Below are 12,759 nucleotides of genomic sequence, written 5' to 3'. Positions count from 1 at the left end.
TGCACAGTTACATGAACAACACTGGTAGCATAGTCAACAGGCTTGATGGTTTTCCAGTGCACGACACCGTGATACCAGGGCTGGCCCAAGCCTGTGTGGGCCCCTATGCAGAAATCTGAGCTGCCACTGACATAACATTGGTAAAAAAACAAATAGAAATAAATACATGGTCTTTGGCACCCTCTTGGCGGCCTTAGCAGGCTCTCATTTTGCTTATATGGTGGGACAATTGTTCTGCTGTTATCCTACCTATTGAGCAGTCCTACCTAGATTTAATGCACTTATGTACATCACCCTTAGTCCAGGTTTCTGGTGTTTATTTTAGATGCATTTTTGGTTGTATATATTATAATTAGGCTACTGTGGACAATTGTATACCGTATAGCTACAGCACCTGTACTTCACACACATGTAGTAATCGGATCTAGAAAGTTGCCAACCCTATTAAAATATTAGGTTTATAGTATAATATTTGAATCAAACAGACAAAGCATTAATCACAATCATTTGCATGATGATTAAATCTTGAACCAAAAATGTATCAGAGAGCTGTAGTGTTTTTCACAGACACACACCCAATTAAACTGTGCTTGACCATTTCTTGCCCTCTATATCATTCTCTGCAGTTTACTGAGAAAGACCTGACACTGGGTAATGCCATTGTCTATTCGAAGGCCAAAACAACAACAATCTTGGTTATCAAAGATTCACTCCACCCTGACCACAGCCTGTTCTTTTAGAAGCTATGCAAAAACCACCATCGCAGCTTGTGAGTACAAATCTAGCCTCTTAAAAATACTCGCCTGGAATTAAACCTAGTAGAGTTCCACAACGAGGTGCAATTTGTAAAATGACGTCTTTTTCTCTCAGAGTTAGAAATCTGCAGAAATAAATACATCAGTTAAATGTTTAAATATGTAGGTTAGAAATCCAAGTATAAAGAGCAGATATATTATCTGTGCTAATTAATGAATGTATTTAAAGTATACATGTAGTAGGCCAAAAAATAGAACTCGTATGTAAATCATATCTAAATATTTTTATTTAAAGTAAATTACATGCGACATTTTGAAGATTTTGATTTTTTGGCCTGCTACCACCACACCGCCTCATCGGGAACTGTTACACTTTATTTTTTATTTATTGTTATTTATAACTTAAAAATAATCACCTGGAATGTAAACCTAGCCGAGGTCCACAACGAGGAGCAATTTGTAAAAGGACGTTTTTTTTCTCTCAGAGTTAGAAATCTGGAGAAATAAATATATGAATTTATTACCCCCCATCAGTGGACCTTTAGAGCTTTATTATTAAAAATAAGACAGACAGATGAAAAGACAAACGCAAAATGTATATATAATATTTTTAAGTATTCGCCATCTGCACCATTACAGGAATGATGTGTGTGTGTGTGTGTGTGTGTGTGTGTGTGTGTGTGTGTGTGTGTGTGTGTCTGTGTCTGTGTGTGTGTGTGTGTATGTATGTATGTATGTATGTATGTATGTATGTATCTATGTATATGATTATGTGTGAGTACATGTATGTTGGATTGTATATGTACACGTATTAGAGTGTGATATTTATCGTTTATGGATTGGCTCTGTATGGATTTTATCAAAGGTGTCCAGTCTAGATTATTGGTTCTGTTATTGATTAATTCTGAGAATTATTCGATTGATATATATACTCTATCAATAGATTTTTCTATTGGGTGACACTAATATTATTTTTTGTTTTCCAGTTCATGAATATGTTTTTTTGTTTGTTGTTTTTTTGCAAGAATATTTTTATTATATCAATATAATAATGTTATACATAGTATCCTGTCATATTGGTTGATGATATGTCTCCTAGGAGACATAAAGATGGTGTTGGATGGATATGGTTATTTAAAGCATGGGATATGTTGGTGATGCACTATATTGGACTGTTTGCACTTGTGTAGCATGTTGTCTGTTGCACTGTTGTTTTTATGTTGCACCATGGCCCTGGAGGAACGTTGTCTCGTTTTTGTTGTGTACTTGTATATATACCTGAAATGACAATAAAACCACTTGAACTTGAACTCGAACTTGATGACGACTTGCCAAAATTGCTTGATAGGTGTGCTCTGCCACGTGGCGTGAATGTAATCGTCAACTGTGATTTGAGTAAAGTATGTACAGATTGCTGAGCTTGTGAAACCAATTTTAAACATCCAATGTGTAGTATAATGTACTCTGTATTATTTTGTACTGAATGCATTGTAGGTTAGTGTTGCTGTCATGTGGTAATTATTATTACACATTTTAATCCAAACTGCAGCGTCGGGGGCTAGTAATAAATGTTCCTCCTATTGTCTCGATGGGAGAATAACTGTGAGATTTGATTTCACTATTATTTTGTATATCTTAGATAATAGGTTTTTTGTATTAAGAATGCTTGTTTATAAATTTTGATATCGATGTAGGTATCGGAATTGATTTTTGAACACATTGGTGATCTTAGCTGATGGTATTGTAGGAACTGGGGGCTTTCTATAGCATATTTTGGGGCTAGTTGTGGGCGTGACATGAAACAAGTCTTAGGATAAATATGTTTAAGGTTTGTAATGCCTTTTTCTATCCAATATGTAAAGTTTAATATTTTTGTTCATGGTAAAGCCTGGATTGTTCCAAATGGGAGAATGAATAGTTCGTGTGAGTGTGGAGTTTGATATCTTGTGGAATTTCCACCAAACTGTTAGTGTCATGGCCACCTTCAAACTGTTGAAACATGGATATTTTTGAATATGAGTCTGGGCACATTTGAAACACCTGCCGCAAACATTACTGACATTATATCTTGTTTATGTGATTGGCTGTGCTTCTCTAGCCACAAGTACTTTTTGATTTATTTATTTTTTAATTTGGTAATTTTATATATAACAGCAACAAATGACATCTTAAGTTTTATGACAAAATGTGCAAACAAACTGGTCTGAGAGGTGTGTAGCGGGATATGACTCAGTGCATCTCTGGTGCTGCTTTTGATGAGTACAGTGTCATAAGTGTGTCTGTCCAGCAGCGCAAACAGGGGATACAGCTTCTTCTCCCGGAGGTTTCCGATAAATATGTAGATATGTTAGTATGTAATAGAAAGACAGCTGTCCATCCTCATAGTCTAGGTACATGCCCACATTCCTGGGCAATTGTGTCAGGGGCAGAGGGGTCTCAGGCATGGTGCAGGTGTACGACTTCTGGTTGCTCCTCCAGAGCACCCAGAAACCCTCACAGTGGGTTTCTCAACTTGCTCAGACTCAAATCTCAATATCGGCATCCGAACCGTCTTAGAGAGGAACAAAAAACACAACTCATTTGATTAAATTGTTCCAGTATAAATATGGTTATCAAACATGCTTTTAAAAATATACTTCCATGGAGATGGTGCCCTACAGGGTAGTGTTGGAACAGTGTGTACAGGCTTAGTGTCATGTTGTGGCCCCGCCCCCTCCTCAAACATCTTGGTGTGTGTGTGTTCGTCTGTGTTGCCACACCCTCTCGTGCCGTTCACCTGTTCTCTGTTATGTGTAATCGGCTTGGGTGTATATATGTCTCGTGTGTCATAGTACGTGTGTTGGTGTTTGAGATGTGCATAGTATTTGAGCTTTGTTGTATGTTTTGCATGTTTGCAAAAATAAAAGTGCGTTTCATCGTGCCTCGTCCCCGCATCCTGCTTATCCTCGCAGCGTCACTACTAGACCACTTTAGATGTAACTTAGAACCTCCAGTGACCTCTGTATGTGTTTCTTTAGTTGTATGAGCTCCACTGGAGGACTCTGAATAGTTGACAATGGAAGAGGGGTATATCAGATTCACCCCTTCTGCCTCGGTATGACAGATTAACACACTGCATTAACGTTTAGAAATAAAAACATATGGTAAACACAGTCTAGAAAATATTACCTTGTAACAATTCATTCAGTATATGAACTGTTTTCTGTGTCCTTATGTCTATAAATTAAAAGTAATAAAACATTTAAATGATAAATAAATTACAATGAATGTATAAATGTTCACAAATAAGAAACTACATTGGTCTGCACTTTTCTCCACAGATTCAAGGAACTCATGAAAGTTGGAAGCTATAAAAATACATAATACAGAATTATAGACTGACTGATGTGTGATGTTCTCATATCTAAAGCACTCAAAGCATTGATGTTATGTAAATGAACTGTGATCTGATTGGTTTAAGGAAATAGATTCACCTACTTTGAAGTTCAAGTTTTTATCAAAAGGTTAGAACTGGTCGACTATACTTTGTCTGTCCTGCAACAGGAAATTTAAACATTTATATCCAAAGTATTATGCGATACAAATCAATTCAAGACTACCCGTTATTGACCGCTAGATGGCGGAAGATACGAAGAAATAAATGAGTCCAGCTCCTCCTGCCCGACTTTACGGTGAGACTCTGCTTTTACGTCATTAAAACGCTAAAGAAAAAAGGTCGCCATATTTGTAGTTCCACAACGTGAAAAGGCGTCATTTTGTATGCCGAAGAATGAATAAACACCATGCCATGCCTTGAAGACGACGAAATTGCAATTTATTTAGCTAGCCATAAGAATAAGAATAGCTGTTTAATTTACATAATCACAAATATAATGCATGTACATACAGCTACATTTCAGTCGATCAAAATGTTTCACGTATTTATAACCGCAACTTTATGTTACAGTGGTCATATCAGAGATTTACCAATATAAAACGCAACAGGTGTCGTGTTCTGTAATAGAACATTTTAACATTTATATCCATATTACACATAAGCAAGGTGTAATATAACCATATGTACTGAACAGACATGAACAGCCTGTGTATTGTGAAAATACATGTATGTGTCTTCTACAGCAATTACTGTGCCCTGCACACTTTAAGTTTGGCATGAAGTGTTTGCTTTTTCCAAAGCAAGTAATATTAAATTATTCTCATAGAATAAATTTCACAAAGACATGGACTTCTCGGTTGACCGTAGAAATATGTTTGTTTGTTTTTTGTATTTAATTTATTTAATGCGAATCGTATGTAGGTTACCACTGCTAAGCTTCACCAATGTCAAGGTAAGACCTCGAAAGGACGCAGAAAATTATTTTAATAACAGCTTCTGCTGATTTATTCAATAACTGTATGACACCGTTTGAGTGTACGTACCGACTGAAAACAAACTCAAATTATTAGAGACACTCTTACTGCGTCTCCACATTGAAACATATCAGTTAGTTAGCTAGGCTGGCTAACTAGCTTAGCTTTATTAGCTAGCTAAGCTAATGGCGAAGAGGATTACGTTAAAGAACCCCCGGTCTACAGTTGTGCACATACAGGAAAATTAATGAATAGCATGGTAATACACGCATTTATTGGAACAGTTATGTAGCTAATATGCATTTGTAGTATGTGCGCCTGGCGTAGAAATGAGTCTTTGTTAGCCCATTAAGGCTATCTTAGCTAGGCTAGTTCGAGCAAGCTAAGTGCTGGTTGCTATGACAACGGGCTTGGTGTATTTTGCGAGCTTGTCAGCTACATAAGACAAGTGTTTATCGCTTTACTGCTGCGGTGAACTGTTATTATTGTAACACTCTGCTAATGCCAGATGTGTAGAATAACTCACTAGTGATGTTTACTTCGAGACTTTGGCAGTTTTAAGATGGCTAGAAAGCGAATGAGCCAGCTAGCTGTCCAAGCTAACATGCAACCTTCTGTACATCCCGGGTACTCCCAGCCCTTATCAGGACCTCACAGTTCCCTTTGAGAACTCCCTGGTATCACGATCATAACTTTGGACAACCAGTTGTCATTCTCAACTCATGTTTCAGATTTCCCCTTTGTAACATACGAAGGATTCGGCCCCTTCTCTCGCAGGAAGCTACCCGGGTGCTTGTGCGGTCTCTTATGATCTTAAAGATGAACTACTGCAGCTTACTACTTGCTGGTCTAGTACTACTCTAGTACTTATTGTTTATTGCACTTATCAATGTTTAAGGTAGACCTTATGTATTTCGTACTTCTTGTTAGGAACTGGTTCAAAGTGACAAGTCCTTCAGTTTCGATCTCCTCCAAGTTACCCTCTGCCCTCCGTCCTCTGTAGCCGGATCTGGGGAAGTCAAGAGACACTGACACCAAGGTAGTGAATGAAGAGAGTTTAACTTTATTGAGGAAAGCACAGAGTATATATGTGTCTTATATCTACTATCTAAATCTACAGGATGACGGGGAAAAGTGAGGCATGTTCTGAGGGTCTATGTAGAAAGGAAAGAGACAAGGTTATTAAAAATTAGATGTTCTTGGCATGAACGACCCACGAGCTGTTCCCGTACCCGCCATGAGGTACTCCTGTGCTTAAAGAGAGACAGGGAGAGAAAGAAAGAGAAAGGGAGGGGTAAAGGAGACAAGAAGAAGGAGTGGAAGACCTCGGGCGACCAGCTCGCGGTCAAGCCGCCATTTCATGGCTGATAGGCAGAGACCTTGTGTTGGGTGCCTGAAGACAGAAAGGCTCCAGTATCTAACAATAATAATAATAACAATAGATGTAATATATATAAATAAAATGTTTCTCTCATACTCAAGGTCGCTTCACATAATTCATACGACATAGAACAGTTAACAAATGAAAAAACAGAAACCCTAGAGACAGGAGTCACTGCTGAATAAAAACAAAGCATAGAGGGCATGAGTTCATGCTGGATTTACATTTAGCAGACACATTTTTATCCAAAGCAACTTACAATTATGACTGAGTACAACTTGAGCAATTGAGGGTTAAGAGCCTTACTCAGGGGCCCAGCATTGGTAAGTTGGCAGTGGGGGGGCTTGAAGCAGCAGCCTTCTGATACCTTAACCACTGAGCTACCACTGGAAAAAAAAAAGCTAACCCTAGCAGACCAGCTCTACTGTCCATCCTGCTCTCCAATGTCTGTTCCCTGGTCAACAGGTCAACTCTAGCATAGCACCCAACGCGAGTGTAGAGACTGTTGTGCTTTAGTTTTCACAGAACTGTGGCTCAGTGACAGAATTCCTGACACTGAGGTAACAAAATGAAATTATTTATGTAATAATATGATGGCAGGAAGTGTAAAAGACCAAATTAGGCTGCATGTAGACATCTGAAAATCGGTAAGCAGGTAATTGTTTTATTCCTAAGAAATGTTATCTCGAAAAATGTACTGTACTTTAAGAATATTGGATGTTATAAAGTGATTTATTTGAGTATGCCAGTGTGGATTCTCCCGCGGGCCCGCTAGGGGGCGAAGTGCAGCATAAAGTTGGCCCTAAGATGCAGTAACCATTAGTGAGCAAAGATAGCCATCAAGCTAGGATAGCTAACGTTAGCTAGTTAACTATTCATCCCATTAAATCACGCTTTTAATACTGTAAATGCTGTAATAATGTAAATAATTGTATATTTCCTCATTTATACATTTTGTAGCAGAATTATGATCGTAGCTAGTCCATGCTAGAAGCCACTGAAGCAACGCTTAGCTTCCAGCTCATAGCTGCCCCTAAACAACTCCACACACACACATCAGCTAAAATAAGCCTCTTTTATTCCATGATGTCTAAAGGTATCGGCGATCAAATCATTTATATGGCTGCATAAGTTTCACCAAACGGCGTCAAACTATTTATCTGCCTAACGGAAACGCAGTTTGACAGTTCAGACCTTTAAATGGTTAAAGGGTCTAACCTAGGTTAGCTATTTTAGCTACCTAACGAGGTAAGATAAGGAACGGGGTGTTTGCAGTTGTTCATTTTTACACCTTCCTGTGTGGTCCGTTTTCAGATATTACAGTTACGTTAACAATATTGTGAAAATTGTAAAGGATACTTTATTCATGTCCTCATTGTTAAAAATTGTATCGCTTTATCACAGCGATAAGCTAGTTAGCTAGCTAATAGTTGAGGTCAGCGAGTGTCTAACTCGGGGCTATAAACCATTCCTTGTGGAACCATTTCATTGTTCATCTTTCAACTTTGATCGTTTAGGTGCTGGTAGTTTGTTAGCTAGCTAACTGTTCAGAAATAGGAAACCTACTTTTGTATGATTTAGAGACCCAAATTCACAAACCTGTGGGTTTTCAAATTTATCGTTCTCTCTAAATAAGCAAAATGAGGTAAGCCATTACTACAGCTATCGGACTGTTTGAACTACAATATTCGACTGTTCATTTATTGTTAGTTAGATTAAATTAACTTTCATAAACATTCTTAATTAATAGAATGTGTTTTTTTAATGACTGATTAACTGTGTATATTTAACAGGAAGCTATTCATATAAAGTTTGAAGTTTGGTTTATTTGTCACATACATTTATTTGTCACTTTCATTTTTAGGCTGCAAAATGAAAGATCCTTGCTCACAATTTTATTATATATATATATATATATATATATATATATATATATATATATATATATATATATATATATAATTACACACACACACTCCCTATTCAATGGGAAGAAACCAGTTCATGTCATTGTGAATTGCTGGTTCTGTAATCAAAACACTGAGGTTCCATATGGGAACAGAAACTGCTGGGACTGTCCATTCTGTGTGCAGTACAATGGCTTCTAAGAGGTATTGCTGTATTTGAGACATGGTGAGGACATATTTTAGTGAAAGTCTTCCAATGATGCACCCTTAACTGAACCATTTTATGCTGTTGCTGCTGTTAAAAAAAAATGCAGAATGGTGATTATAACGAACCGATCCTTGCACAATATATGGAGCACCTCAACCATGGGGTATCAGCTGGTGTCCCTGTGCTTGATGCATCCAAGACTCAACCAGACACTGAAGATCAAGCAGCTGGCTTCCTTCACTCCCAGAAAGGAAGTAGGTTTTCCATTTGAACTGTTGCCTTCTTAGTTAAGACATATGCAGGGTTGATTGCAGTGCCAGAGTTGTGAAACTATGCAAGGTAATGCATGTCCAGTGCTGGAATTAAGATCATAGCTGTAAATAGTCTCTGACTTGGGCAGAGATTGTGAGTGGGTCTTCAAGGGCAAACAGGATCTGATGGCCCACATGTAGTTTGATATTATTCCTAAATAACTAAGTTGACTGAGTTGACATGGCTATTTGAAAGAAGCTGATCATGTAAGCAGCAAAGACAAAATATCATTCTCTGACTAAGGATTTAGTTGACTCATGTTTAGCCCAACTAAACTGTGGTCCTGGCTGATTTTAGTTGGACTATTGAGCCACTGACTCATGCACAGAGTTCTCTGAGTATTTTGCAGTTTCTTACTCTACTGAGTTCTTACTGAGTATAACACCAACTTTGATGCATTTGTTTTCTTTTCACTGAACAAAGCCTTCAACCTTGACTGTGGTGACATGAATTCCAGATCTGCAGAGTGTTTTTTTCAGTAATGCATCTTTTGCCCATGCATTTTGATTGCAGTGTTAGGAGGTGATAACTGCTAATCAGAACGTTGGACAAGAGGGCTTATCCTCATGGCTCACTGACATTCATGTACAACAACAATCAATCTTTTCTTATTTATTTTTTTCCAGTTGTAACAAACCGTTCTGCTGTTTTTTAACTTCTGTCAAATTTTTAATGGTTGTACAGGACAATTACGATGGAAATTGAGGTGTACAAGCACCACCTTGAACAGACCTACGAGTTGTGCGTGCCTGTCAGACCGCTGAGCAGTATGACATCCAGCCCCAGAACCAGCAGCTGCGGGCCCTGCTTTTCAACCACCAGCTCAGATGCAGCCAAGGTGCGGACAAAGCATTCATTAAGGTGAGTAATTATTGTCAATGGTTGTCTTAGAATGGTGCTGAAGTGCTTAAGATACTTTTTGGCGCCCCAACTCACACATCAATCTCAGAGGCAGATGGATTCCTGTCTCCTAGCCGCATCCCAACTTTTTGACCTGTACACATACTTGGATAAATGTTCTCTGTGAATACAAAACAGCAACATTTGTCTAGTGTACCGGAGACCTCTTGGAAGTTTTGTAGACAGACGAGGCCGGGCTGTGCTAGCTGAGAGAGACGATATTTGAGCTTGAATCTGACTAGCACATGCACAGAAGCATAGGGTATTATGAAGGCTCTGCATGATATCGTGACCCAAGGTTGAGCTTACAGTAGGTGGCCATATTGCCTCATATCAAGGGCAGTGTACGTTGGAAGACCATAGCAGAGACGTGTGACCGAACTATGTGCACGAGCGCATAACATGCCGCATTCCTTGTTTTCTCCCATTTTTGAGTGAAGCTAATTGATAGTGCCATCTGCCATCTCCTTTTAGAAAGCCAGTGCAGTGCCTTGGCTGTTGATGTGAGTTGTTTTGTCAAAGGAAAGAATTGAAAATGTGAGCGGTGATCTCCATGTAATACTTAGGCTTTAATGCCCTTTACCACTCATTCAGTGCTTGTCTGTGTTTATGTTTTCAGTGTTACAGTGTGATTTTATTTAGGTGAAATTTGTTTTCAGTCTATCTGCAGTAGTGCACTTAAAGGGCCAGGAAGGTTAGTGGAACACATTTGCTCTGCCTCTGACCTCACAATTCCACTGTAACAACAGTGTTCCGTCATTTAAAAAAAAACAAAACTTGTTTTGGTTTAAATTTGTTTAAAGATTTGTTTAAATTGTGTGTGCCAGTGTATGTGAGCGTGTTGAAGTCTCTCTGACCCTCCACACCCATTAGTGCGTTCTTCCACTAGCTTCTCTCTCGTTCCTGCTTCAATATTCAAGGGAGGATTGAGATCCATTCAGGTAATTTTGCAGTCTTCAAAAAATGCATTGAAAGACATTCCAGTAGCTCAGTGGTGCACCTGCGCTCCACTCTGCTCCCCAGTTCGGAGGATGCCAGCACCTATGTTTAGTCTTTTATGTTTAGTCTTTTTTAGTCTGTTTCTCTTTATTTCCTTTGGACTCCAGTGCTTTTTAATAATCTGTTTTGGACATGGTATGGCTGCTCCATTACCCAGGAGCCCATACAAAGGTTCATTTCTGCCTGCCTGCATAACTGCTGGAGGGAGGATTTTATGTCCAGAAAATGTTAAGATGGCAACAGCTCGGTGGGAGACAGTATGTGAGAATCACCTCTTAGGCTCATTTTACTGTTTCTCATGTAGAAGGAATTCCCTCACTATGTTCCCATTCTGAGCATCAAAGCCAACTGGGATGGGGATTTTGTCACATTCTGAATTCTAGCTCATGTCATATTTTGTCAGCATTGGCTTTGATAGACTCAGGTTATGAGTACAAATTTACATTCAAGATTAGTTGTCTTTTACATATATATCCCCTCTCCTGCAATCATGGCTAATTAGCTGCATCCGTCATTGTAATTGTTTAATTTTTCATGCTAGTTCAGTCACCCTTGTATTAGTGCCATGCATGTGAAACAGACTCTTGAAAGATTTTCTTTTTGTATCTTGCATGCCTAGCATAATAGGACATTCAAAATCCCTTGAAAATTTTAAACTTTTTTTTTTATGTATATATCTCCTCAACATTCCCAGTACAACTGCTGTAGAGTCCACGACTCAACTCTTGACTAAAGTCTTCACTCCGAGCGTCTGAGCCGGCTGCTGCGGCACACGCCACGCTGCTCTGTGACCCTCACTCTCCACTCCTCTCCTCTCCCAGCTTTTCCAGATCCCTCAGATGCAGACAGCCCAGCCTGCCATTCCAAGTAACAGCGCTTCCTTTCGACCCGTGTCCAGCCAGCCCATCATGATGTTCCTGACACCCATGCCCTTCACCTCATCCCAGACCGGCCAGTACTACGTACTCCAGTACTACGTGCCTCAGGTACCCAGAGCAGAGAAAAGCGCCTGTGCAAATATGTACACAGTGTAGCAAATGGGTTGAAAATCTGTCTATAAACAGGTTGGCCAGCAATAAATAAACTGCTCCTAAAATGTGTAGATAAAAATATGTTTTATCTTGGAAGCAGAAATGAGAAGTTCTAGTTTAGTTTTTTTTCAGTGTAAAAACTAAATGTTTTTGTATTTTTTGTTTGTTTACCGCTTTGAATATCTCTTAGGAGTGTCCTATATGAATGGCCATGTCTGGTGCTAGGCCCTTTACCTCTGCTGTTCTGTTTCATTCTCAGTATCACCACAGTGGCCTTCCTTACGTGGGACATCCCCAGCAGTACTCCGTCCAGCCCACAGGACCCAGTACATTCTACCCTGGGTTCTTTCCTGCAGACTGCCCACTAGCATATGGTGAGTTTGGACTTCCCTTTCTCTACCCCCACCTGGGAAACCCACATGCGTGCTCTCACCGATAAAGAGACCTTTCTTCTGGGTATTCCCGCTGGCTGAAACTGGTTTTTCGTTTGCTCTCTAACTGAAACCAGTGCTTTTTTTTGGTCACCACTAGTGGCAGGGCCTTCATACTATCCTGGCCAGACCATATACACCAAATCTCCATCCATAATAGTGCATACAGCTCAGCAGCCTCCACCCACTAAGAGGGTAAAGAAAACAGTGAGTATTCCCCCTGCCTCAGAGGTGAAATTAATTTAATTGTGGATTGACTTAATAGATGCAAATAACTTGCTGTTCGCTAAGATCCGTATCCGAGACCCTAACCAGGATGGCAAGGATATCACAGAGGAGATCATGTCAGGAGTAGCCATTAGCCAGAACACAAGCCCACCAGTGGGACGTCCCTGCACTACCCCTACTGCTCCACAGGTAAGCCATTCAGTCCCACAGCCCGAGCCCCTGATCGGCTGCAGGCCGCTGCTTCGCGTGATCCACTC

The sequence above is a fragment of the Electrophorus electricus genome, unplaced genomic scaffold (assembly GCF_041902795.1).
Source record: "Electrophorus electricus isolate QZ-2024a unplaced genomic scaffold, ASM4190279v1 Scaffold49, whole genome shotgun sequence".
Classification (NCBI taxonomy): domain Eukaryota; kingdom Metazoa; phylum Chordata; class Actinopteri; order Gymnotiformes; family Gymnotidae; genus Electrophorus; species Electrophorus electricus.
Note: the sequence above shows the minus strand (reverse complement) of the source record.